Raw genomic sequence first — 27845 nt, forward strand, 5'->3', positions numbered from 1 at the left:
TGGATAGGGAAGGGTGGAGGGGGTGAAGGGAGGGCTAGGAATGGGGTAAAAATAAGAACCAAGATGCATCATGTAAAGGTTCAAGTTCCCAATGAGAAATGTAATTGTGTTGTATACCCAAAATGTACCAATAAAAGAATTTAAGAAAAAAAAAAAAGAAAGTGAAAAGTAGTCCTTAAACAGACCATTATTTATGATACTTATAACCTATGGCCAGAATATATAAAGAACTCTTACAGCTCATTAATAGACAACCCAATTAAAAAGTAGACACAAGAAGATGATAAGTAGCTAGTACAGCACAAGGACAGGTGTGCAACACTACAATCAGAAAAAAAGTAATCAGTGCAATAACAAGATCACATTATACACTCATTAGGGAGATGAAGTTAAAAGTTTTAAAAGAACAGATGTCAGCTTAGGTTTGAACCAGTTAGAACTTTCTAATACTGCTAATGTGAATGTGAAATGATAAAACCATTTTGGAAAACAATATAGAAATTTCTTGTATTACTGTTAAGAACCAACAGTTCTGTTCTTAAGTTTTTACTTAAGAGGAATGAAAATACATGTTCACAATAGATTTGTACATACAAGTTGACTGTCCCTTATCTGAAATTCTTGGGACTAGAGTGTTGCAGATTTTCATTTGAAATCCACTTGATCTGCAAAGAGGATAGCTACTCCTGCTTTTTTTTTCGGGTTCCTGTCACATAGAGTATTGCTTTTCACCCTTTAACTTTCAGACTGTAAGTTTCTTTTTGAATTAAGTGTGTTTCTTGTATGCAGCATATTTCTTTTGATTGGTGAATTGCGACCATTAACATTGATGGTATAACTCATACATATTGACTTATCCTTGTCAAGACTTTTTCTGTTTGTTGGATTCTCCCCCTTTGCATTTAATTTCTTGTTGCGCCCAATGGATTCATTCTACTGGGCTTCCTGGGGTTGTGATCCTTGTTGTCTTTTCCTAGAATATTATCTGAAATTTTTTGAAGTGCTGGTTTGGTATTCATGAAGGTACTGTTTGTCATGAAGGTATCTTATTTCTCCATCAATTTTGAAAGATAATCTTGCAGGTTACAGCAGTCTGGGTTAGAGGCTGTTTTCCTTTAGGGCTTGAAATACGTCACTCCAAGCTCTTCTTGCCTTGAGAGTTTACGTTGAAAGTCTGCTGTGATTCTGATGGGCTTTCCTTTGTATGTGATTTGTTTCTTTTCTCTCACTGCTTGTAGAATTTTGCTTTTCTGTTGGGCTTCTGGAATCCTAACTATTATATGCCTATGTGTATTTTTTTTTGATCAAGGGTAGGTGGAGTACTATATGCCTCACTTATCTGTATATCAAGTTCTTTTCCCCCACTTTGGATTTTTTTCTGACATCACTTATATGAACAGTGTTTTTATGTCATCTGCACGCTCTCCTATTTCTTCGTTGACTTTGATTGGTCTTATGTTATTCTTCTTTGCATCATCTAACAGCTGCTGGATTGATTTCTCGTGGTCCCTTACAATTTTAAAGCAATTTTTCTTTTCCTGGTCACTAATTGCAATCTTATCTTCTATATCTGAAATCTGCCCTCACATTGGCTCATTCTGCTGGGTAAGCTTTCAATAGAGTTTTGTTTTGTTTTTTTTGTTCCAGGGATCGAACTCAGGTCCTTGCGCTTGCAGGGCAGTCGGCAGAACCACTGAGGTAAATCCCTGGCCCTCAATAGAGTTTTTAATTTTTCTGGAAATCTGTTTGCATCTATTTTATGGATTCCATTTGTCTCCTATGTTGGAATTCCATCATGTTCCTCAGATACTCCTATTTTTTTATGTGTCCTCTCTGGATTTATTAATCATGTCTTTCACTATGGGCACAATCTCTGCTGCTATCTGAGAAATTATTTCTGATTTCATTTTTTCCATGTCCTCTTTTCTTGCCAGATCAGGGAGTCCAGATGGTTAAGTATCAGAGTGTTCCATCTTGTTTCCTTTTGGGATTGCTGTAGGTGATCTGGAAGTCTAGTTAAGAGATTTGTTTACATGTCTTGTCATTTCGATGACGGTAGGGGGAGGTGCTGCTGCGGCCCGGGCGGCTCACCTCCTCTGTGCTGGGAGCGGTGCTATGGTGGCCCAGAAGCCTCCTCTTGGGTGCTGGGACCAGCTCACCTCCTCTGCACTGGGAGTGGTGCTATGGCGGCCCAGAAGCCCAGCCACAGTGCTTTTAAGATCTCAACTCAACAGTTTCTTTAAAAATTCATCAAGTTTATTAAGTGTACACTGGAAAACATACAGAAGAAAAAGGTTTTGTGGTGTAGCTCAGTGATAAAATGCTTGCCCAGAATGTGTAGTCTCTTGGTTTGATCACTGGCACTACAAAGAAGAAAGGGAGAGAGGAAGAACAGAAATATAAAACACAAAAAGAAGGAACAAAAGAAAAAAATTACATATATATACACACATACATGTATACATATGTACATGTATAAAACAATAATCCTGAGTTAACACTGAAAGATACATGTAACTTTAAATTTTGTCACTGGGTATACTAAATGTATGAGAAGTTAGTGGCTAGGGAGTTATGATCAAAATTAATTACTTCTGACTTTGAATGTCTTTAATAGTCAGTTAGAACACTTATTTCTTGGAGGAATGACAGGAACTAGTAGAGCACCAAAATCATATCTCCTTCTTTGCAGTTTTGCCAAGAATTCTAGTGACAGACTGAATTTTGTTAATATCATCATGGGGCTTCCTTTTAAGACACCACTCCAGTTTTAAGGAAGCTATCATGAAAAACAAGGATTACTTAGATGTGAATAAGAGTGATTTAAATACATATAATTGGGTATTTAATTAATATTTTTTCTTAGAGAAACAACTAACCAGATTCAGATTGCCTTGATTAGAAAATGCAATTTCAAAATTTGTTAATAATGCTAATAATAGTGTTAGCATTTATTGGGTAATTACCATGTGCTAGGTAATCTTTTTTTTTTGGTACCGGGGATCGAACTCAGGTCCTTGCACTTGCACAGCACGCGGCAAAACCACTGAGCTAAATCCCCGGCCCAATGTGCTCGGTAATCTTAACAATCAGTTTGTATGTCTTTTCATATTTAAACCTCATATAGATACGTGTGTTACCATTATCCTCATACAGATAAGAAAAGGGAGACTCAGAGTTGCAAAGTAAATTTACTCATGGTACTTCGGGTAATAAATAGAAGTAGTCTTGATTAAATCAGTCTCAGTGTGTCTTGATTTAAAAATGCATACCCTTAACCATTACAATGTTTGTAGTTTTGTAGACTACAAACATTGAAATTATAAGTAGTTATATGAAAAGGCCTCTCAGTCCTATTGCAAACCTGCTGAATTGGATTACTTGGGTATAAGGTCCAGGGCTCTGTATTGATCGAGGCCTCTGCATTTTAACAAGCTTCCTAAGGAGAGCGTTATGGACACTAATATGTGAGAACCTCTGCACTATCCTATATTGCTACCTAGTCAGAGTATGTAAAGACAAAAAATAAGGACAGATGAGTAGGAGGATGAATAATATTCCTGATAGGAATAAACATGTGAAATTGTGGAAGTATAAGTTTCATATGGGCTGGCAGTGTTTGCATCATTGGAAAATACAGATTGTGGTATAGAGGGTTTGAAGGACATTAGTCTGAATTTAAAAGGAATAGGACAGTGCTTTAGAGAAGTTAGCTGTGGAAGGCTACAGCTTACAGGAGCCCTGGTTCAAACCTACCCTGGACAATTTAGTGACTTAACAAGACCCTGTCTTAAAAAAGGGGGAGGGCTGTGGATGTAGCTCAGTGCCAAGGCTCTGCATTCAATCCCCAGTCACCCCCCACCCTGCCCCAAGAAGGAAAAAGGAAAGGAGGAGGAAGTAAAATAAGTTAATTCCTGCTAGATGGGACAGAGTGGGGTACTAATTGTTCCATCTCTATTAACATCTTGCTCCATCTGTATCGTAAGGCTGAAACAATTTATTTCAGCCATTTGTCTCTTTCCTTAAATGAATTGTATTCTTAGACTGAATGTGGTATTCCTTCTTGTATTTTATCTCTTAAACTAATCTTAATAAATGTCTAGTTCTCTCACTTTTTTTTCCTCATAAAATTCTTAGATTCCCAAAATGAACTGCAGCATTTAGCAGTTTGAAACCTTAGAACACACCTTCTTGCCTACACCTTCAGTTCCAGGAGGAGCTTCAAACTGTGGCTTGGCTTCTGTGAACTAGCCACTGAAGTTTTGACCCAGCCTTCAATTCTGAGGCTCTCCAGAGGAAAATTTCCAGGAAGATGCAGGAGCCTCTTACTCTTTCTTTCCCTCTCTCTCTCTCTGTCTCTCCCTCTCTCTCTCCTCACTAACCAGTCCAAGCTAGCCTTGAACTCACTATGGAGCCTAGGCTGCCCTCAAATTCATGGCAATCCTCTTGCCTCACCCTCCAGAGTGCTGGGATTACATGTATGCACTACTATACCTGGCCTAACTTGTCACCCTTTCTGCTCAGCAGTGCAGGTAGGAGGCCTCAGGAACTTGACCCTCACCCCTGGTATCAGCTACCTTTCTCCTCAACCAGAAGAGCCACTTCAAGGTCATCCAGCTAGAAGTGGTGATGCATACCTGTAATCTCAGCATTCTGGGAGGCTGAGGTAGGGAGATTGCAAGTTTGAGCCCAATCTGGTCCATTTAGCTACTTGATGAGACCCTGTCTCAAATTTTTAAAAAAGAGCTGAGGTTGTAGCTCATTATAAAGGCCCTGGGTTCAATCCCCAGTTCCAAGAAGAAAGAGTGTGGGAGAGGAAGCCATCCGGCAGTAGAGGAATTGGGAAAGACGTTGCTACTTCTGTTATGAAAAGACAGGTTAATTGGAGATTCTTCAGTACCTGACATAAAAATAAGTCACTTCAGATTGATTTTGCCTGCTGTCATTTATGGATTGTTCTATAGAATAACAAAAACAGCCTTTTATCCTTCTTTCTTAACTTAGAAATGCTCAGTAACCAGACCCTCAGTCCTCATACCAACTAACCTCCCTGACCCCAGAAGAGTTACTCCAGGAGAAAAGAGAAGATCCAGTGAGAAGAGTGGTGGGAAAGGAAATTGTCTTTTTTTTTTTTTTGGTACTGGGGATCGAACTCGGATCCTTGAACTTGTGAAGCAGGCAGCTGGGATTTACCCCGGGCCAAAATTGTCATTTTGATAGGAACAAAAACTTCAGACAAGGGCTCCCTAAAATTGTGGTTTAAAGAAGCCTCATTGCTGGATGTGATGGTTCAGCCCTATAATCCCAGCACTCGGGAGGCAGAAGGATAGCCATGAATTTGAGGCCAGACTAGGCTAACAGAGTTCAAGGCCAGCTTAAACTACATAACAGAGACCCTGTCTCAAAAACCAAAAAAATTTAAAAAGAAGACTTATTTTCCTCACCAGGAGGCCAAATTAGATCCAGCCATGATTGTGCATATTGCCTCACAGAGAAGCTTTCTAAGAACTTAAAACAGTGTGGAGTGGTCAGCTATAGCAGTAGGATGCAGAATTATGCCAAACAATCAGATCTGAAGTAGATTCGATCTAGTTATAGTGCTGGTGCCAAAATGTGCCGTCTGTAATTCTAGCATTGCTAGGAAGTTTCTGTGACAAGTTGTCTTTCTTCTTTCTCAGATTGGCTCCTTCCATTCCTTGCTATCTAAAATTTATATAGTTTGAACAGCTCTTTTATTTCACTTTGCTTTATTCCATTTTATTGATTGGCCATTCCTTGGCATTTGTGTATCTGTGTTTTAGAATTCAAAAATTAATTTTAACATGGGATCCATTGTTAAGAATTTGAAGCAAAGGTTATGAGGAAAGCAAAAAGAGAAACTGTTTAGAGATAACATATTAAAGTATATATTAATAAATATTTTTCTACTCCATAACAATAATAGTATTATTCCCTCTTAAAGAATTTCTTCTCACTGCGAAGGCCCTGGTTCAAATCCCCCAAAGAATTTATGTTGTGTTACTATATTTTCAATGCAAAATTAATGCATTTGAAGTTCTTAGAAGCTCAACTGGGTGAATTTTATGGAAAAAATATGCCACAGTTACAGTAACTGATTTCCTTTTTTTTTCTTTACAATATATTTTATTGACTGAAGTCTCTGTTATGTAGTTTTTTGTGCTATAGGCTTTTAATTTTTGGGCTGGGGATTTAGCTCAGTGGTTCCGGTGCCTGCCTCAAAAGCGCAAGGTCCCAAGTTCAATCCCCGGTACCAAAAAAAAAAAAATGGTTTTTAATTTTTGCAGTATAAAATATTGTAAGATACAAAGCACTATAATTCAAACTGTGTTTGACTCTTGGCAGATTGTTTGGCCAAAACAGGTACTGACAGCGTGCCTCTTTCTTTACTTATTTCTTAACATTTACTTAGTTGTAAGGTGTTGTCATTTTGTATCCTGTTTATACATAGTTCTGTCTATATAGCTAAATTATAAAAACTAAATTATTTCAAATCAGAATAAATGTTTTAACATTGTGCTTTGTTTAATCAGTATAAAGTGACTTTTTTAAAGTGTTGTTTTACAATTCTAAGATGGGCATCTTAAGTAGCTTTTAAATTAGTTCCCTACGCCTAAATGCAAGTGAGAATTGTACATTTTTCTGCTTGTCATCAACTGCCTCTTCTCCTGAGTCTTAATCATGTTTCACTAACCATATCCATCTGTTGTGTCTTAAGAATCTGTACAACCATCAGCTTCATACTTTTAGAGGAACACTGTATAAAAGCTTCATGGAGAATGTGACTATGAGGTACATGAAGTGAAATTCCCCTCCCCAGGTGGAGCCTAGTTTTATATTTTACTGGAGAGTTGCTGTACTTTAGAAGGTAGTCACAAGTGTGAAATCTGATTTCAGAATACATTGCAATCATACCTTTGAGAGAAAATTTAATCAGATACATAGAGTATTATTCTACAGTACAATAATTTATCAGTTGTTCCTGAAATAGATATAAATAATATATGAAAGAGAGTTTTGATTTTTTTTTTTGCTTAAATGTTGAAAAACAATTTTTTCCTCTTCCCTTGGTTACGTTGTTTACCAGTAAAATCTGAAATCTTAAACTTCTTTATTTAGGTCAATGGATAGCAATAATTTTTAATTTCAATTTGTTGTATTAACAATTGCTTAGAATCTGTGTGGGAAATCTACTGCATTTTTTACCGTCTATAGAAGCTTTTGATTATGATAATAATAGCAGTGATGAATGTTATTAAGGAACAGTGGCCTGAGAGGCCCCTCTTGATTCATTCACTCTCAGTAGGCTAGACAGAAGTCCCTTTACTGTGGTCCTATGATGGCCTGCACATAGTGCTCAGTGCTATACTTACTGTTATAATTATATGCTTATAGATCTGTCTCCTCTGCTAGGCCAAACTCCTTGGGGACAAAGAGTGTTTTTTATTTATATTTATATCTCCAGTACCTAGCAGAGTGCTTATCTCACAGAATATTGTAGATACTCTGTAAATGTTTATTAAAGGATTGAAAGAATTGACTCTATCACTGATAATTACTGTTATGAACTGAGATAGCATGTCTGTGGACCAAGATAGACCTGGCCAAGAACTTATTTATATTGATTTTAACCATTTTCCTATTAATAATAGATCTAGTTATTCATTTACCAGGGAATGTGTTATTTTTTCACTTTATCAAGAAGGTTTAATATTCTAAACATACTTATATGCAGCTAATTTTGTTCAGTTGTCAAATAAGGCCTTAACGTAAGAATACTTGTGTCTTGGTTATTATGTCACTTCAAGCTAGTCTATCTATATGTATAACTCGCCAATTCCTTACTATTCCATGAAGATGACAGACAGTAGTTGTCACCATTTTTTAAAAATCTCTTTTTTTTGGTCGCGAGAATAGAACTCAGGTCCTTGCGCTTGCGCAGCCCATGGTGAAACCACTGAGCTAAATCCCTGGCCCTAAAAAATCTCTTTTGAGAAAAACTCATTGAGGTTAATGGAAAGACACAGGAACAAGTGATTCCTAATACAAAATAGCCTATTCAATTTGTTTTTGAAATCCATTTGTTAATTATTCTGAAATGTTTGATCTGAAATTTTGTTTTACATTGTGCTTACAGATAATATATAGTGTTTATTTTTAGTGATCTTGGCATTCCAAATAAACTATGTCAGTCTATGAAATTCCAACTTAACGGGCCGGGATTTAGCTCAGTGGTTCCTGCGCCTGCCTCCAGAGTGCAAGGTCCCAAGTTCAATCCCCGGTACTAAAAAAAAAAGAAAAGAAATTCCAACTTGAGTTGCTAATAAGCTAGTTGCACAATTCCTACTTACTTGCTGAATTTTCTTACAAATTTGTATTTTTCCCTTAATGTGTTATCATTACACATTTGCATAGGTATATAGATATACCCTATCTTTTCTGTTCTGCATTGCTATAATAATACATCAGACTGGGCCAGGGATTTAGCTCAGCGATTCCACTTCCTGCCTTGCAGGCACAAGGTCCAGAGTTCGATCCCTGGTACCAAAAAATAATAATAATAATAATAATAATAATAATAATAATATCTCAGGCTGAGTAATTTATAAAGAACAGAATCTAATTTCTCCTAGTTCTGGAATCTGGAAAGTCCCCACCCTCCAGTGAGGGCTGCATAGTCTGGTGGGAAAGAGTGCTGAATCCTCAAATGGTGGATGACAGAAGGGCCTGAGACATAAGGCTGCAGGAAGCCTTTTTTGTAAGGGTCTCACTCTCATTCTGAGGAAAGGAGCACTCATGATGTGCCTACCTTGTAAAGGCCCCGTCTCCTAGCGCCTTCACATTCACCAGTAAGTTCCAACACTGAATTTTGGAGGCAACACATTCAAACCATAGCTCACTCTAAACTGGACTGTTAGCTAACTGAAATTCCACCTGAAAGAGAGTAGAAACCCTTATTTTAATCTGAAAGTAGAAAAGGAAACTTCACTGTCCTTTTTATTTTTCAGTAGCCTAAGAATAATTTATGCAAAAAAATAAATTTATGCATATATTTACTGACTATTTATTACTGATAAATCATTCATAGTACTGTGGAGTACAATTTAAATAAGATGTGGGTTTTCTTTTTTTGTTGTTTTGTTTTGGCTTTCAAGTATTTTGGAATAACAGTCATATTCTTGTAACAATAATTAAGCTGAAAGAGCAAGGCAGGATTGTTTGAATAAGATGGCATCTGAGTTGGAATTTGAAGGGGTACTAAAAGCATTTGGTCTTCTTGACTGTTACCTTTGGAAAATACAGTACCTGAATTGCTGCTGTCCTTTCTGATAAACTTCTTTTTGGGTTACATGTTATTTCTGTTTTGGCACAGTACTGCTGACTTTTGTAGTCCCAAAAATAATTTTGCATATCCATATTCTGATTCATTCATATGCTGATACTATTAATCAGCTATTTCTAAAAATCTATTGCTCCTACAAAGGTGAAAGAGAATTTAGATTGTGCATGTGTGTGGAGGGGGCAAGTTCCAGATGAAGGTAAAAGCATGAGCTAAAGTACAAAATTTAAAAATTAAGAGATTTGTATGGAGAACAAAGCTGTTCACATTGACTGGAGTAAATGGGGAGCAGAAAAGATAGTAGGAGGAGATAGTAATAGGAAGAGAGAGTAAGGGCCTAAAAGACAGACTGAAACTATGCACGATGGAGAGACGTTCTGTATATTAACTAGGCTAAGGAATAACCTGGGCTTAATTAATGTCATAGGCATGTAAGGCCTGTTGGAAGTTTAAATAAAGGAATGATGTATTCTCTGCTTTAGATTAACTGGAATTGGGAGGTAACAGAGCCATAATGACTACCTTGACAGAAACTGAAGTGAAATACGGTCAGAACTAATGTGAGGTAATATTGACAGAACTCATTTTGGGGAAGAGAAAGTAGAACAGAGAAGCACCAGATGGGAGAAAGACTGCAGAGAGAAAATGTCAAGCTTTGGCACTCTTTGCCAAAAGCATAAGAGTAAGTGAAAGGTAGAAAAATATGTCAGGAAAGGATTTAAAAATCTAATGCTGGATCTGAATACTTTTTCGCTATCTATGGAATGTCTTTGATACTTAGTAGTTTGTTCCCTTTCGGGGAATTGTTTGGTAATGATATATGATAAATTTACTTTTATAGTCTTGGTCAAATTTTACTATCATTGGAGCCATTCTTTATTCTGTCCTCTGTTATTATTGGCTCTTTTCATTTGCAATTTTAGTCTAATTTGATTTTTGCCTTTCCATCTCTCCCTATATGTTCTAATTAAGTGGCAGTGCACACACTCAACCTAACTCTTATGAAGAGCAGTACAGTACAGTATAAGGCTACAGTGATGTCTTATGATAATTCAAGGGTAAGAAATGTAGCTTAGCTAAGGTATCATGGGAACTAGAAAGCTTATCTCTTTAACAGTGATAAAATATACTTTTATTTACTTTCTTGAGTCAGAGGGTTGTAAAATAAAATGATTGCTGTAGTAGATACCAGGCAGACAGAAAGGTGCTATAGAAATCCAGTTACCTTGGAGTTTATTTAAACTAAAAGGAAAAAGTCATAATATTTTCATGCAAATACATACTTGGTTCTTTAAATAACGATTGTGACAAATAGAATTAAAGAATGTTGCACTTGTGATCCATACAAAACACTAACATTTTGGGTTGTACGTAGTTTTTTTTAAATCTCTTATTGAGATACTGTAATAGCCAATATATAGAGGCATGCTTTAGGTGGGCATATGATTGCAGTTTTGAAAAGAAAAAGAAATCACATTGGAACTATTTAATTTCTTTAAAATCACTGGGCAAGAAAAGCAACAATGAATCTCCATACTGATTTTACACAACTTCTATATAGTACCTTGATTTAAAGCAAAGAAAGTTAAGACTTTTCTATATTTTTGGTAAACAATTGTATGGTAAACTTAGATGATTTTCCCCCTAGGTTTTACCTGGGAATGGTCTTTTTAATATTTTATTTAAAGAAGGCAAGTTTTGCATTTTAATACAAGTCACCAATGTTAATATTTCTTGGAATCTCAGGAAGATTTATATTCTTTATAGCTGATACAGCATGGGCTGGAGCTCCTGCTAAGCCAGCCTCAAATTTCATCAGTTTATTTTGTGCATCAATTTGTACAACAGATTCATTCATGTTGGTCTCCAGTACCATTACCCCCATTACCATTTCTATAAGAATATTGTGAACTTTGTCTACATGGAAAATTACATTCAATTCACAGACATCTTCAAAACATTTATCTGATGTTTCCACAAACACTTGAATTAGTTCTAAAATGCACTTTCTAAAGAATCTACACAGAAGACAGAATAATAGTGATGCATAATGTTTATAAATCAGTTTGTTGTCAGATCCTCTAATTAATAATATTCCTCCTAGGAAATTATAAACATTTCATCTCTCTTAGACACCAAATGGAAAGCCTCCCTGATGATTTGCTGTTGTGTATCTTCACTGTAAGGCTGGTAGAACTTTGGAAAGCCATGACTTCCCATGGTTATTGAAGTTGAGAATCGCCTTGATGGTGGCTGATCTTGGCCCACAGAGTGGTGCTGGGGGTCAGGCTGGGTGCAGCACGTGCCCCACCTCCCCCCTTCAGCACACCAAGATGTCTTTTTCTTTTTCTTTTTTTTTTGGTACTGGGGATTGAACTTGGGTCCTTGCGCCTACATAGCAGGCGGCAAAACCACTGAGCTAAATCCCCGGCCCTCAAGATATCTTTTTCTTAAATAAGTAATCTTGTTTTCTAATGTCTACTCTGCTTCTGCCACATACAGATTTATCTTAGCTGGCTTCCTTTATCTGCTTTTTTTTTTTTTTGTACCGGGAATCAAACTCAGGTCTTTGCCCTTGCAAGGCAGGCGGTGGAACCACTGAGCTAAATCCCTGGCCCAAGTTCCTTCTTTTTATATACTCTTTTCCCTTCAGTTTCTCATAACTTAATTTTCATAATAGAAGAAATCTGATTCAACTCAATTTTCAGTCCAAGTCACAGTATCCCTTCTGATCCAGCAGCTTTTCAATTACAGGTAATAAAACTTGACTTAAATTGGTAGAGAAATGAGGAAATGTATTGTCTGTTATAACAGGAAATTGGCAGGAAGGGCATCCTTTGGAGTTACTTGATTGGAGACTTGATGGTATTGTCAAGAATCTTAGATTGTTTGCATCCGTTCATTTTGCCATCTTTAGTATTAGCTTTAACTTTAATAAAATGGCTATGTAGGTCCAAGCATCACATCCAAAGATAACAGAAGGTAACCATTTCTTTCTGTGGATGTTTCTCAAAAGTGTAAATGTTTTCCTAAAGTCTGCCCTGAAAATGAGCACATTTCCCCTCAGGTTTTGTTGGCTGGATTTGCTATTAGAGATCTGTTTGGGTTAATAATTTCTGTTGGAGAAAGAGAAGCCACCAGAATATACCACCCTAAACCCATCACTGGGAGGGAAGTGGGACAACCCTGAAACTTAATCAGGCCCATCTGTGGAGTTAGGATTGAGGTCATTTTCCTCTGTGGTAAATGAAGACATGCTTGGAGGATGGAAGGGAGAGTACTCTATTGGTGAGGACCTAAAGGTATATGTCCACACAGATTGGTGTATAAGCTTTTCTTTTAAAATGAAAGTTACTGTGGGAATTTTACCTGAAGAAAATTGGAGTTCTAGTAGGATGAAAGACAGTATACTATAATTATCTTTGGATCAGATACATACCTATGTAGCATGTACTACATACTTAATATATAGTGTATTCTGTGGTTTTGATAAGAACCCTCAAAGGTACCATGTATTAAAGGCTGTCCTCCAGCTTAGTGCTTTGGAAAGGTGGTAGAACTTTCCGGAAGTGAAACCTTGTCCATGGTCCTTAGGTTATTGGGAGTGTGCCCTCTATGGGAATATTTGGACCCCATTATCTCCTTGTTTTCCTCTTTTGCTTCCCAGCTGCCATAAGGTGAACAGTTTCCTCTGCCAAGTGTTTCCCACATGATGTGCATCTTTTATCAGAGGCCCCCAGAGCAACAAGATCACTCAATTATGGACTAGAACTTCTAACCAAAAAAAAACCTTTTCTGAATTAAATATTTATATCAGATATTTTGTTAGAGTAGCATGAAGCTGACTAATACAGTATATATGTAACATAAAACACAGCGACTTTGTACTGTGAGCAAAAAATCCCCTGAAGGGCCTGGCTGATAGATACCATGAAATATATTGGATCCATCTTTACATTCTTATGGATAGAGTCCTTCAGAGATTTTCAGTAATGAGTGTATTGATTTTAATAAATAGTACATCTTACTATTATCATAAAAATTATTGATAGCCAGTGAAGTTAAATTTTTGCAATTGAAGCATCATTAGGAAAAATCCCTTGCTCACAATGAACATACCATATAAGAATACAGTACCAGTAAAGATAAACTTTCCAAAGCTTCAAGCTAATAGATTTAGCATTCAACTTTATTGTCTAATATGATTTTCAGAATTAATTTCTACAAAGGAAAGTCACACTTTGCAGGGTATATATCTTGCTGAGTTTATGCACACCAGTTATTAAGATGAAAATATTGAGTATCTGCACTTTCTCTGGCATAGTATGTAAGCAAAACATTGAAGAAGGAGATAATCAAAAAGAAAACTGAAGACCCAGGGATTTAGCTCAGTGGTTCTTCCACCTACCTCGCAAGTGCAAGGTCCCAAGTTCAATCCCCAGTACCCCCCTAAAAAAGAAAAAAGAAAACTAAAGTAGATTAGAAGCCTAGAAAGCCTCTATTTTTAAAAATATATGCCAAAATACTTGCAATTTGAGGTAGACTGGTTGGTTGATTGGTTGGTTGTTAGGTGCCAGGGATAAAACCCAGGGCTTTGCACATGCTAAGCAAGAGCTCTGTCATTTAGCTATACCACCAGCCTAACATTTCTTAATAAGCCTTCGTAAGAAAGAGGGAAAGAAAAACTGTAGAAGAAGGATGAGTATAGAAAACAGGAAGGGCAGACTTCCTGTTAGCGGTGAGGGGGTGGGGGGCTGGCCACTCGGTGTGCGATTGTCTGGGGCAGCCCCAGAGCAGCTGACCCTCTGCCAGCGAGGACGCGAGTCGCTGGGTGGCCGTCATGGCAATGTCGGAGAGCCAGCTCAAGAAGATGTTGTCTAAGTGCAAATACAGAGACCTAACTGTACGTGAAACTGTCCATGTTATCACTCTGTACAAAGATCTCAAACCTGTATTGGATTCATATGTTTTTAATGATGGCAGTTCTAGGGAACTAATGAACCTCACTGGAACAATTCCTGTGCCTTACAGAGGTAATACATATAATATTCCAATATGCCTATGGCTGCTGGACACATACCCATATAACCCCCCTATCTGTTTTGTTAAACCTACTAGTTCAATGACTATTAAAACAGAAAAGCATGTTAATGCAAATGGGAAAATATATCTCCCTTACCTGCATGAATGGAAACACCCTCAGTCAGACTTGATGGGGCTTATTCAGGTCATGATTGTGGTGTTTGGAGATGAACCTCCAGTCTTCTCTCATCCTACTGTTTCAGCATCCTATCCACCATACCAGGCAACAAGGCCACCAAATACCTCCTACATGCCAGGCATGCCCGATGGAATCTCCACATACCCACCTGGATATCCTCCTAATCCCAGTGGTTACCCAGGCTGTCCTTACCCACCTGGTGGTCCATACCCTACCACAACAAGCTCCCAGTACCCCTCCCAGCCTCCTGTGACCACTGTTGGTCCCAGCAGAGATGGAACCATCAGTGAGGACACCATCCGGGCCTCTCTCATTTCAGCAGTCAGTGACAAACTAAGGTGGCAAATGAAGGAAGAAATGGATTGTGCCCAGGCAGAGCTTAATGCCTTAAAACGAACAGAGGAAGACCTGAAGAAAGGTCACCAGAAACTGGAAGAGATGGTCACCTGCTTAGATCAAGAAGTAGCTAAAGTTGATAAAAACATAGAACTTTTGAAAAAGAAGGATGAAGAACTCAGTTCTGCTCTGGAGAAAATGGAAAATCAATCTGAAAACAATGATATTGATGAAGTTATCATTCCCACAGCCCCACTATATAAACAGATTCTCAATCTGTATGCAGAGGAAAATGCTATTGAAGACACTATCTTATACCTGGGAGAAGCCTTGAGGCGAGGAGTCATAGACCTGGATGTCTTCCTGAAGCATATATGTCTTCTGTCCCTTAAACAGTTCCAGCTGAGGGCACTAATGCAAAAAGCAAGAAAGACTGCCGGTCTTAGTGACCTCTACTGACTTCTGACACCAGCTGGAGATTGATCTCTTCTAGAGCATTCTTTTCTTCTCTTCCTTTCTCTTGAATCAGTAGGTGCCCAGAATAAGTTATTGCAGTTTATCATTCAAGTGTAAAATATTTTGAATCAATAATATATTTTCTGTTTTCTTTGGGTAAAGATTGGCTTTTATTAATGCATTTTCTATCCTCTGTCAACTTTTTGTGCTGAATGTTGGGACTGACTATGCTAAATAAAATTTGTTGCATAATTAAAAAAAGAAAAAGAAAAAGAAAACAGGAAGGGCACCAAAGACTACTATCTTATTTTCAGTTTTACCTAGGGCCCTGATGGTCACTTTTGAAAATGGGATTAGATTCTTCTACAGACCAGTATTTCTTACAGCAGTGTTCCACAAAAGTCCTTGCCATGAGCCAGGGATTTAGCTCAGTGGTGCCGCCACCTGCCTCGCAAGTGCAAGGTCCCGAGTTCGATCCCCAGTACCAAAAAAAAAAAGGAAAAAAAGTCCTTCCCATGTTCCTTCAAAGAGGATTTTATAGTGACAAATAGAGGGGTATATTATATCCTTTTCCTGGAGATTCTCATTGCACATTGGTAAACTAAGGACTGAGATTTCTGTAGTAAATCATCATTTTAATACTGTGTTTTCTAAACTGTCCTAATCACCCAGTCTCTTTTTATGTACATTTATTCACATCTTTCAGAGCACACTGGGCAACTGATGAGATCAGAGAGGAATGTTCTTGAGTAGAAGAATAACATTATGAAAGCAGCATTTCAGAAAAGAAATCTAGTAATGTATAGGATGAACTGGAGACAGGAGAGCTCGGTAGCATAAAATCCTGTTTGGAAGCTGTTAGAATAATTTGGTATAAAGAAGATGGCACAAGCCAGATACAGTGGTACATGCCTATAATCTCAGCAATGTTTTGAGAGGCTGAGGCAGGAGGATTGCAAGTTCAAGTCCTATTTGGGCAACTTAGTGAGACCCTGTCTCTAAATTTAAAAGAGGCTGGGGCTGCTGCTCAGTGGTAGAGCAACCCTGGGTCCCATTTCCAGTACTGCAAAAAGAAGAAGAAACAAAAATTCTCATAGATGAAGTGATAATACCAAATATTTGTTTATTCATCAATTCAATAAATGTTTGTTGCACATTTATTATATGCCAAGCACTGTTTTAGATATAGAGGGGGTAAAAAAAAATAAGTTGAGTTCCCAGATTTTATTTAAATCCTAAGACAGAGAGAAAGAGAAATATACAAAATATCAAATGGCGAAGAATGCTAAAAGAAAAGTAAAGCAAGATAAATGTAGAGTCTATGGGATAGTGGTTACAGGGTGGTTAGAGTGGATTTAAGCAGACCTCAAGTTAGGAAGAAAACAGTGTACAAGGAGAGTTCAGAAAATACACTCAGTGTTTTTTTTAAAAATAACTTACCATAGTAAAAGACATGATACCAAGAACAGTAGGATAAGCGTGTTCAAAATAGATGGTGGAGGGAGAATTTTGAAGGGGATTAATGGCAATGTGTCTTTAACTACAATAAGTTATTTAAACATTTTTTATCTCATCTTGCTGATCAACCATATACTGTAATTTCTGTTGAGTAAAACATGGAAGTGTGTCCTCAGCCAACAAATTCATCAAATGTGGCACTCTGTGACTTCTGGGTCTCCTCCAAAATCAAAATGGCCATGTAAGGTAAATGTTTTGAATCAATTTAAGACATGGAGACAGCCACAACGTACAATTAAAGACACTCAAGAAAGAGGACTTCAGAACTGCTTCAGAAATTGGCAAGAATGATGGGATAAGTGTGTTTGAAGTGAAGGGGGGAGCATTTTGAGGGGAATTACTGACAATGTGTCTTTTACTGTAATAATTTTTTTTAATTTAAACATTCACCATATGTTTTAATCACACCTTATAGGTATTTAAGGATAGGCAGCAGCTGTGCAAAGACTTTGAAGTAGAAATGTAGCATGACTGAAGCAGAATGAGAAGATGATGGTAGGACATGGCAGAGGTGAGACCTGGGGAGGGATAAGAAATGGTTAAGATCATGTAGGGTCTAATAGACTATAAGAATTTGGGATTTTATGCTGAGTGAGAGTGGAAGCCATTAGGGAGTTTTGAGCAGAGGAGTGACATGGTGTGACAGTTTTTCAGTGATCCCTCTGACCTCTGCTTGGAGAATAGACTAGAGTGGAAACCGCTACTGTTTAGGGCAGTGCCATAGTATAGGCATGAGATGATGGTGACTTGCACTCTGGAGGTTATTGTGCAGGTAGTGGTAAGCAGTCAGCTTCAGGGTAAATTTTGAAGGGAAGATTTGACAGAAATTGGTGACACTCTGAACTGGGTTTTGTTTTAAATGTTTAACCCTAATTATTTAATCCTCATAAAATCTTTTGAAGTAGATGTATTTATCATCTCTGGTTTACACTGAAGGACACCCAGGCACAGAAAATAACCTACTACAGTCACAGAGCTAATGAATGCTGACACTGAATTTGAAACCCAGGTACTATAACTCTAGAGCTTGTGCTCAACCATGATATGATCCCTCCAGAGAATAAGTGGAGGGAAATTCTAGACCAAGACCAGGCCTCTGTTTTCTCTGCCAAACACTATACAGTGCCTTCTGCCTTCCACTTTTCATGCAGTGTGCAGAATTCCTAAGAAATAAAATCAAAGTTCCTCTTCTTTAATCAGCTTAATGTTTGAGCTAATTCTACATAACTTTGCCTTTTCCTCATTTTCTTGCAAAACAATTTTTGAATGATTTTTAAAGTTTCTTGGAGGAAATCATGTCTTCTGAATAATTTTCACCACAAGAAAAGCTTGGGGCAGCATATACTGGTGTTGGGCAGGCTACAGTGTGGAAGAGAGTAAGATAAAAGCCAAGAGTTCTTTTATGATTAAGTGTAACACCTTTAAAACATTATCCAACATTATCCCTCCACCCAGCCTCCATGGATATAACTCTGGTTAGAGAAATGGGAGAGTAGATGGAGAATTGTAGACTACCTTTGGTTTCTCTGCTCAAAATAGTGTACACACATGAAGGAAGGGAAGGAGGGAGGGAGAAGGAAGGGAGAAAAAGAAAGAAAAACTACACATTTGAGATACTTTATCCATTTGCAGTGCTTCTAATCTAACCAAACAAATCAAGGTTAAATTAAACCTCTCTCACAGTCCCACAATCCATTGAACTCTATACTTCTAAAATAATGGATGTGGGAAAATAGTTGAAGTAAGAAAGGAACAGATCCAGGTGTTGTAGAAATTTGATAGAAATTAATGATGTACCAGGGGTGCCATCAGGCAGATGTAGACCAGGAATGGGACAGAATGATTCAAGTAAGGCCAAAGTGGGTGGAGGATATCCAAAACAAGAATTTTTAAGTGGCCAAGGACTTCTATGCTTAGAATTTAGTTTTCTGTGAACTTTAGTTTTTTGAATACTGATCTCTAGGGTGGTAGACCACCATTAAATGTCAGAACCTTGGAGAGTTCCAAACAGCAGCATGGGAGAAGCTTTAAAATGTGACCCTGACCATTCTCTGGCATGAAATAGGTAGGGTGAAGGCTTTTATAAATGACTCTGAAGCAAGCATTGTGTTTGTTTTCTGTTGGAATCTCTAAGATTTAAAAAAAAAACTGGCACTTCTTCCTCCCCAGTCTGCAAGAAGATCTTGGGGAGGTAAGAGATTTCATTTCATCTGTGGAATAAGCTGAAAGTCATCGTGGTTACAGTAAGTTTTATGTTAAATTCTGATGTTACAGAGGAATGAGGGGTGTTTTCTCCTAAGAGGGTATTGGTTCTTTATGTTATTTCCTGATCTGCTAAAAAATTAACTGAAACCTTTGGTGAGGTTGGAAGGGTAATTTGCCAAAATCCATCTCTGTTGTTTTCTGATAAGTACTTACATTTGAAAGTAAGAGGTGAAAAAATACAGATTTTCTGGCTATTAGAGACAGTTGTAAAAGCTGAAGGAAATGGCAGTAAGAGCCAGCAACAGTAGTGTTTTTGCAATATGATCAAGTTTTAGGCTGTTAGTACTTTTTACTTCCTCTAATTTCAATCATGTTGTAGCACTTAAATCCAAATGTTTAAATTTTCACTGTTGTAATCCCATTCTCCTCAGTTTTAGGATATGCTCATGGTTTTTACATCAGATTAATAAATTTTGATGCTTCAGTTATATCCCCTGTTTAAAAAATATTTTTAAATACTCTGTACTTACAATACTACATTAGGCTAAAAGTAAGAACTTTGCCAATAGAAAAGGCATAAAATGATATGAAAGTAAAACTTGGTGCAGAGGAATAATCATGATGTATTTATACTCTGTTAGTTCCAAGATCTAGTCATTATCTTTTTCTATTATTTGAGAGAACAGGAGAGTTATTACTCTAACTGTAATCTTAAATAACTAACTGATTTACAGTGCCAGAAATAACCAGAAAATTTCCAGGATTACATTAGCATTCCAATGAGATTTTGAAGATAAGAAAATTAGACTTAGTTATGGATAATAATAAGGTTTAGTGAGGAATATATAAGCTTTAAAATGATTCTGATTAATGGCTGTTGTTGGTTACCTTAATAAGAATTATTTTAAAATGATGAAGTAGACCTAGTTTGTTGTCATTGTCTCAATTTTACCTAAGACAGATTTATATTGTACACCACATATATCAAAACACCATGAAGCTAACTTAAAAATTTTGAATAGACTGAGTAGAAGCAGGGAATCATTTCTGAATGTGAATTTGCAGTGATGAAATTAAAAGTAAGAGCACTACAGAATATGACAAAATAAAAGAGATAACTATAAAAGAATACTGGTACCATGAACAGCAATGAGGAAACAAAAAGAAGTAAGTAATGAGTTCCATTCAGAAGAATATGTTAAATATAAAACACTAGGATGATATCCAGTTGAAAATATTTACTAAATAGTCGGAAATTCTATTCCTTAACAAGTATTTATCAAACCGTAGAGGTGTCCTTTTTTTGACACTTTGTAAGATTGAGGTTAATACAGTTTTCTTTTCTCTCCTGTTCCCCATTTCATAATAAAGCAGTACTCATGTGGACTTTCTTGAGAAAGTATTTTAAGCTAGTAGATAGAATAATTGCTTCCTTACTTCCTTTATGTCTTATAGTAATCACAAATTGGTAGTTTCCAAACTCTGTGTTTTATTTTTGTTTAAAAATATATTATTTTTATTCATGTTCTAGAAAACATTCATAAGAACAGTATATTTTTAAATATAAAGTATAAAATTTGAATAGAGGACCTGTATGGTTTTGTTATATATCTCAACAAAGCAGTGAAAAAAATTAGTCCTTGTTGCAACACATTTCCAAGTAATGTTGCTTAAGATCACTGGGAAAAGGCCAAAGTTCTGTGTTAGTAGTAATTCTTGTGATATATAAATAAATTACATTAGATTTGAGGGAATGAGAGAATAGATAATGATTAATTAATTTTAAGAATGTAGTTTCAGGGTAGTTTTTAGAATATGAAGAATGTAGGTGTTTTTTCTTTATTCTGTTCAACAAACATTAATTACCTGTCCTATCCAGTTAGAAGAATCAGAAAAGGATTCCTTAATGAAGTGATGCTTTGAGATGAGTCTTAAAGGATGAGTAGGAATTCTTACAGGAAGGAGGTGGAGATATTCAGTGGGAACATCAGGTCTAAGGGCTATATATGGGGACCTGCACTCAGACTGGAAAAGAGAGATCCTTCCATGTAAATACTTAAAGATATATTGCATCTTTAACAGCTTCTACATAGTATTCTGTAGCATGCCATTCTTCTATTGATAGTCTTTCTCTTAGTTTGGGCTATTTTAAATAAACATACTTCTACACTTGTCCTTGTGAACTTGTGAATTTAATTCTGTATCAATAAATTTGGTTTAAATAGTCACCATGAACGAATTTGAGTAAATATCTTAGGTCCAACTATGTTCAGTCACACTTCGTTATATAACTTTGAAATTTATGTTATTTTGAATAAATAAAAAATGTTTTCAGGTCATGTAGGAGCTTGTTAGGCCATAGTAGCAACTTTGGAGGGTAATGGGTACAGGACTGACAAAATGTTAAGTTTCTAAAGATCACTGTGGCTACTGGATCAAGAATATGAGACAAGGATGCAAGGATAAAGTAGGAAAACGAGTTTTTAAAAAACCTATAATACTTTGGGAAAGAGAAAATGATGACTTGGACCAGAGAGTAATTGATGGACTTAAAACTGATGAGATTCTGGACATAATGTCAAAGAGTTCACAGGATTTGCTGATAGATTGGCTATGGAGAGAGGGAAAGTTCTCAAAATTAACTCTAAGATTAGAGTAGCCTTTTATTTTGCTAGGAAGACTACATAAGGCACAGGATTAGGAGAGATGATCAGTTCTTTTGGAGGTATGTTATGTTTGAGGTGCATAGTAGATCTCCAGGTGGAATTGTTAAGTCTGTAGTTGACAGAACTCTCGAGATCAAGGTACATGCTATTTTATTAATGAATGGTTGACAAATAAATCAAAACAAATATTTAAAAAAAAGTTTGAAAGAATTACAGTTAATTCCTTTATTATGAGTCACATACATGTTCCTTGTCTCCCCACTTCCAGGCAACTCTCATTTTTACTAGAATAGAACTAATCGAGTAAGAGTTGGAGAGAGTAAGTTAAAAAAAGAAACACATTTGTATATGTATATTTATATTTATTTCTCTCAAAATCTACCTGTATCTGGGCCAGGGATTTAGCTCAGGGGTTCCGGCACCTGCCTCGCAAGCACAAGGTCATGAGTTTGATCCCCAGTAACAAAAAAAAGAGTTAAAAAAAATGTTTTTAGTAATTCTGTGTAGAGACGTAACTTTATGGAATAGCTATATTGCATCAAAATTATAAGCAAAGTTCTTTTCGTTTTGACTTCTATATACCATTAGAAATGTTTTTTCAAACAAAAAAAACCCTAATAATTTGAATTGGAAAACCACTTGGTAAACAAGCAATTAAGTAGTTAATCCTTAGCTATATTCTGGCTATGATAATTTGTTCAATATTTAGATTTACAGTCTTTAAACCCTGTCTTTGATTTGCCTTTTAAATGCATCATTTCCTTAACCCCTCTCATCTTCTCTGATCTTGGCTATCCCTTTCTCACTGACCATAGACTGCATATCCAAACCCTACTCCATAGTCTCACTTCTTACTATCTTTTCTGACTCTTATCTGTGTGTTATGGGGATGCTTTCATTTGATAAAACTTTATTCCATTCATAGTGCAAATTGTAACTAATTATAGTAGTTTAAAATGCTGTGAATTTAATCTTTGTGACACATTTACATGGTAACAGTTTCTCCAGGAAGCATAAAGCCATTGCATGTAAATTAAAAATCCACGGTAGGGCTGGGGATGTAGCTCATTGATGCTATGCCAGCCTGGCAAGTGCAAGGTCCTGAGTATGAGCCCCAGTATGGGGGGGGGGGGTGTCCATGGTAGCACTCTTTTTTTCTTGATCCTGAGGATTGAACCCAGGACCTTAGGGCCAGGGATGTATCTCAGTGGCACCATGCCTGCCTGCCAAGTGCAAGGTCCTGAGTTTGATTCCTGGTACCTGGGGGAAAAAAAGAAAAGAACCCAGAGCCTTACACATGCTAAGCATGGCACTGAGTCTTAATTCTAAAGATTCAAAAAATCCAATCCAAAGACCTCAGCAGATCTCACTGGCTCTTTCCAATTTGTGTGGTTAGTAGACATTCTTATTTATATAAAAGCTCAGTGGTCCACAAATATTTGAATAGCACACAAGGTATTCTGTTTGAACTGTTGGTAATATTAGTGCATGATGGACTTTAACTATCAAATAGAGCAAGGTTAGAATTTCCCCAAGCCTTTATCTTTAGCTCCTCTTGGATTTGTATAGTTCTAAAAGGCCCTAAAATTACGAGACATGTTAATCTTCACTAGAATATTTTTAAGATGCTTATGCCTAAGAACCTTAAAGTAGCAATTTTTAAATGTACAATCAAAATTATGAGAAATCGTAATTTTTAAAAGTCTTGTAATAATTAGATAAATAGTAACTAATAACAAATTCATGAAAAGTAAAGTAGATTTATTATTTTTCTTCTGCAAGAAGAGGAAGGAACAAGATGGAAAAGATTGATTAGAATGGTCAGAAGCTATTCAAGAAGCTGTAGACAACAATAAGGTGGTCAGAAAACTCTTCCTCTGAAATCTATAGAAACACTTGCCAGAGAGTATATCTTTCAGTATCTTTCAAGTCCTAGAGCTATGTCCTAACTTTGATAGGTCTGGAGCTTTGAATAAGACACATTCTAAATCCTGTTGACCTTGTCACTATTACTTTAAACTCTAGCTTTAAAAAAAACTTAACGGGCCGGGTATTTAGCCCAGTAGTTCCGCCACCTGCCTCCCAAGTGCAAGGACCCAAGTTCGATCCCCAGTACCAAAAAATAAATAAACTTAAGGATTAGTGGAAAAGATACTAAACTTTATCTTAGGGTGTTTTATTTCAAACTTTATGTGTCAGCAGTTCGGGGTAATAATGTGTTGGGCTTTCCTAAGAGTAATGATTAGAAACCCACGCTAATCTCTTTCCTGGTTAACCATGTGTGTGGTGCAAGACTAACCACTTAAACCACCTGGAGACGTCATTTAATGTAAGAGTCAAATCTGTTAACCCAGCTGCGTGAAGTCATGTCCTTTTGCTGAACATGAATCTTTTAAAGACCACAAAAGAAAACCTCATTCAAGACTACACCTGTTCCTCTGTTATTCAGGACCTTTACTAAGTTCTTAAGATCAGCAGTTTCATAAGCATTGTCAGCTTCTCTTTCTGTTGTTAAACAAACATTTGTTACATAACTACTGGGTTCCGGGGCCTCGTAGTGTTCCCTCATTGGGTTGTATTTCTGTCTCTGTGTACTCATGTTTTGGCACACTACTGGTGTGCTTTGTGAAGTGTCAGCTCTTAGTTTCTGACACTACCATTTTTGGAGACTCACAGTCCTTCCTGCCTGTGCTGAATCCCTCAGTACTGCCCAAATTGAAGCTGTTTACCTTTTGTCTTTCCTGAGGGCCTCTTGAATTTGCTCTGTTACCTTCTGGCTTCTTGTAGTCAGTCATTTTCTACCTGGGATTCTGTATTTTTCAGCCTCGCTACTGAGTGAAGAGCAGTTTCAGAGCTGCCACATCAATACAACTAACTTTTCTCCAGTTCTAAAATAAGTGACCTAGGGATTTTTGTACCAGAAATTACAGGGGAGAAGATGAGATAAAAACAAACCAAGGGGAAATTTGAAGTCACATTTTTATACAAAGCTGATATCTACTGAAATATTAATATTGAATTAAAAGGCAACCATAGCGATTACACTAATTACATATATTTAGGAACTGAGTCCTATAAAGATTAAGTGATTTGCCCAAGAGTTGAGGACCCAGTATTTTCAACATTAGTCAGTGTTGTTTTGGGGCTTTTCTAATTACTCCCTTGACTTAAGAGTTAGCCATAAGTAACCCCTAGATGCCTTTTATCTTCCTTCATTTCTAGAAGTGAATCACAATTCTTTCTCTAGAACCTGCCTAATAATTAGTTGTCCCCATTTCCCAGCATTGAACCTGGGAATAAATAGGAGACAGTGGGTAAAATGGCATGAAAGAAGTGATCAGGTGACATCTTTCTGAGAGGAAACTTTGGACTCATCTTTTGTACATCATCTTAAAAAATGGAGCCAATAATGAATACAGTCTACATGAGTAGTTCCCAACCAGATGTTATTCTTCAAGCCCAATTGGTATTTTAAGATGGTTTTGATTTTTTGATATTTTAAGATGCCATTCAGATATGTACAAAAATAATACAATTGTGTGTGTTAACAAAATATTACAATCATATATTGTGTGGCAAAAATGTTCAAAGATTCTATTGTACAATTACAGTGAGTTTTTTAACTAAGCAGATTTTTTTTCCAATATGGAAATTATACCATTCATTGTTCTACTGTGATAGTTATTTAACACCCCCACCCCCAAATTCGGTGGTTTACATCAACAAATAGTTTGTATCTGTAGCTCCATTTCAGGCTATGGATTGGGTTCGAATCTGTGCCATAGATCTCATTCTAGGCATGTCGTGTAGATGGTAGACACACAATAGGTCAAATCAAGCCACATGCATTCCCTGTGACCAAGACCAAAGAGGAAGGGATATACACCACCTATTCTACTGGAAGACATTGCAAAGTCACATGACAAAGAGCATGAATAAGTAATTGTCTTATGGGAAGGGAGTAAAAAAAATGAGAACAGAAATATTCTACTCCTGTGATATGGTCATCACTGAATTAACTGTCCTCTTTGATTTCTTTGATGATTGTGCAGATTGTCAGAGTCCTGTTTTTTCCACCTAGCCCTTTCCCATACACTGTTGTTTTTCTCCTTTTTGACAAGTAACTTCATATTGTCCCTATTATTTTCTGATGAGATCCCAGTAAATATATATCATACTCAGGCCACTGGCTAATAAACTAAGGGGCTTGATTTTTCATAAACTTGTTTGCCCAACAACCTTGGCTTACTATATGGTTAACGTTATTGCAGGTGCTTCATCGAAAAATTGATCTTGCACAGCACAGCTTAATCCATAATTTTGGGTTCCCATGTACATTTCTAAATGAACCAGTTTGGCATGGCTTCATTCTTTCAGCTCACCTGAAGAACTCAGTTAAAAAGTAAAAAAGACACATATTGCCCTTTGATTTATGAGTAGATAATGACAATGCCTTAGTTTGCAAGTATTTGCTAAAATGTGAATATCTTTAGAGTATGTCTATACAGAAATCAAAATGTTAAAATTAACAAATCTACTTCTTTCATCAGTATCTTGTTTTCCAAATTTGACATTTGAATCCTAATTCCTAAAAACTGCATGGTTTGGTAAATCATACTGTTTAGACTACATTTCTTTCCTTCTTAAGAAATAATTGCATATCAAAATAGCTATCTGGATGTATTTATCTGTGTAAAGAACATGTTAGAAGTGTGACCAGATTGCATTTATAAATATTATTATAACACTACCATAAATTGAATAAATAGCACACAACATCAGTGGTTCAGTTTAAAATGATTCATTTATCAGTCCAGTCAAATTCATTACTCAGAAATAATTCAGAGCAGACTTTGAGGTCCTGTAGAAATGACAAAAATAGGTGGGATGAAGATACCTATTTGGGAAATTGTCTGGAATTTTTAATACCATTGAGATGATATCATCACCATCATCTGGTAGTATTAAATATGAATATGGGCACTTTCCTAGGCTATTCAGTTGATATCATTTTTTAAAATTTCTGCCTGAGAAGCAGTTCTGGAATAGTTAATAAAATATTATCATTACATAAAATTAGTAAGAAAACCCAGCTATTGTCCCAGAAGTATGTTAGGAGAGTTTATAGTGTTTCGGACAATATCTTATGTTCAAGCAAGTGTTGGTTAATGACATCTCTTCTATGATTTTCTTAAAGTGCCTGTGGAAGTTTTTACTATTAAACCTTCTTTTCTCATATAAATTGTAAATTTATTTGCACCAGAAACTGAACTTCTCTGCTTTGCTTGCTTTAGGGACTGAATTGCATTTTTCCATATCAGCTTTCAGACTATTCCCATAGAGGTGCTTAAGTTCTTAATGTAATATTTGGAACTGTATGGCTTATAAAAAAATGTTCACATTTTTAGATTATTTTTAAGTGCATTTAAAATGTAAAGTACATCAGGTATCTCAGCTACTTAAAGCTCTTATGATGTCTCCCAATATTTTAAAATACAGACTTCCACTGTAGACTTATAAACCCATGATTAGTTTGACCACTTCAGATTCACTTTCATCAAATGCCTTCCCCTCTTCCTTGCTTTCACTTCATTGGTTGCCTTTTGTTTTCATCCGTGTGCTTCATGTCATCCTAGAGAGCTTTCTCCTCAGTTGAAATATTACCTTCCTAGAGAAGCCTCTCCTGTCACCCTATGGAGGGTGGCCTCCCCCAGGCAGTTTCCAGTAGATCACACTATTTCCCTGACATTCACTGTACCCTGTAGTTATCATTTTTATCTATTTGTCATACTTTTCTCCACTAAATAGAAAGTATCATGAGGGCAAAGTGCCAAGCACCTTGACACAAAGAAGTCATTGAAATATTTGTTGAATGAATGAATAAACAGATGACTCTTATTCTTTAAGAGTTTAACTTTTTTCCTTAATTTAATACCACAAGAGAGAAGGCATTGCACTTTGAGATTGACCTGAAGACAGCACAGTTGAGGGCCCTATGTAGTTCTGTGCTACTGTGTTCATCACTCTTAGGTAATTGATTTTATTCTGATTAATAACTAAGTAAAGTAAAAGATACAGAAACTCG

The 27845-nt window shown here is 36.6% G+C and overlaps 1 protein-coding gene and 1 pseudogene across 4 annotated transcripts in view; both read left to right on the forward strand.

Moving 5' to 3' along the window:
• The window catches only part of Sik2 (salt inducible kinase 2), a 153902-nt gene that overhangs the window by 61912 nt on the left and 64145 nt on the right, over window positions 1-27845 (forward strand). The window lies entirely within an intron of this gene.
• The window catches only part of LOC147827919 (tumor susceptibility gene 101 protein pseudogene), a 30086-nt pseudogene continuing 2241 nt past the window's right edge, over window positions 1-27845 (forward strand). Inside the window, exon 1 of the transcript XR_015451562.1 lies at window positions 1-27845. This exon is cut by the window's right edge and continues 2241 nt beyond it. The product of XR_015451562.1 is annotated as a tumor susceptibility gene 101 protein pseudogene (transcript).

This window comes from Heterocephalus glaber, unplaced genomic scaffold (genome assembly GCF_053883595.1).
Source record: "Heterocephalus glaber isolate CG9 unplaced genomic scaffold, H.glaber_assembly_v1.0 deba00001429, whole genome shotgun sequence".
NCBI lineage: Eukaryota > Metazoa > Chordata > Mammalia > Rodentia > Bathyergidae > Heterocephalus > Heterocephalus glaber.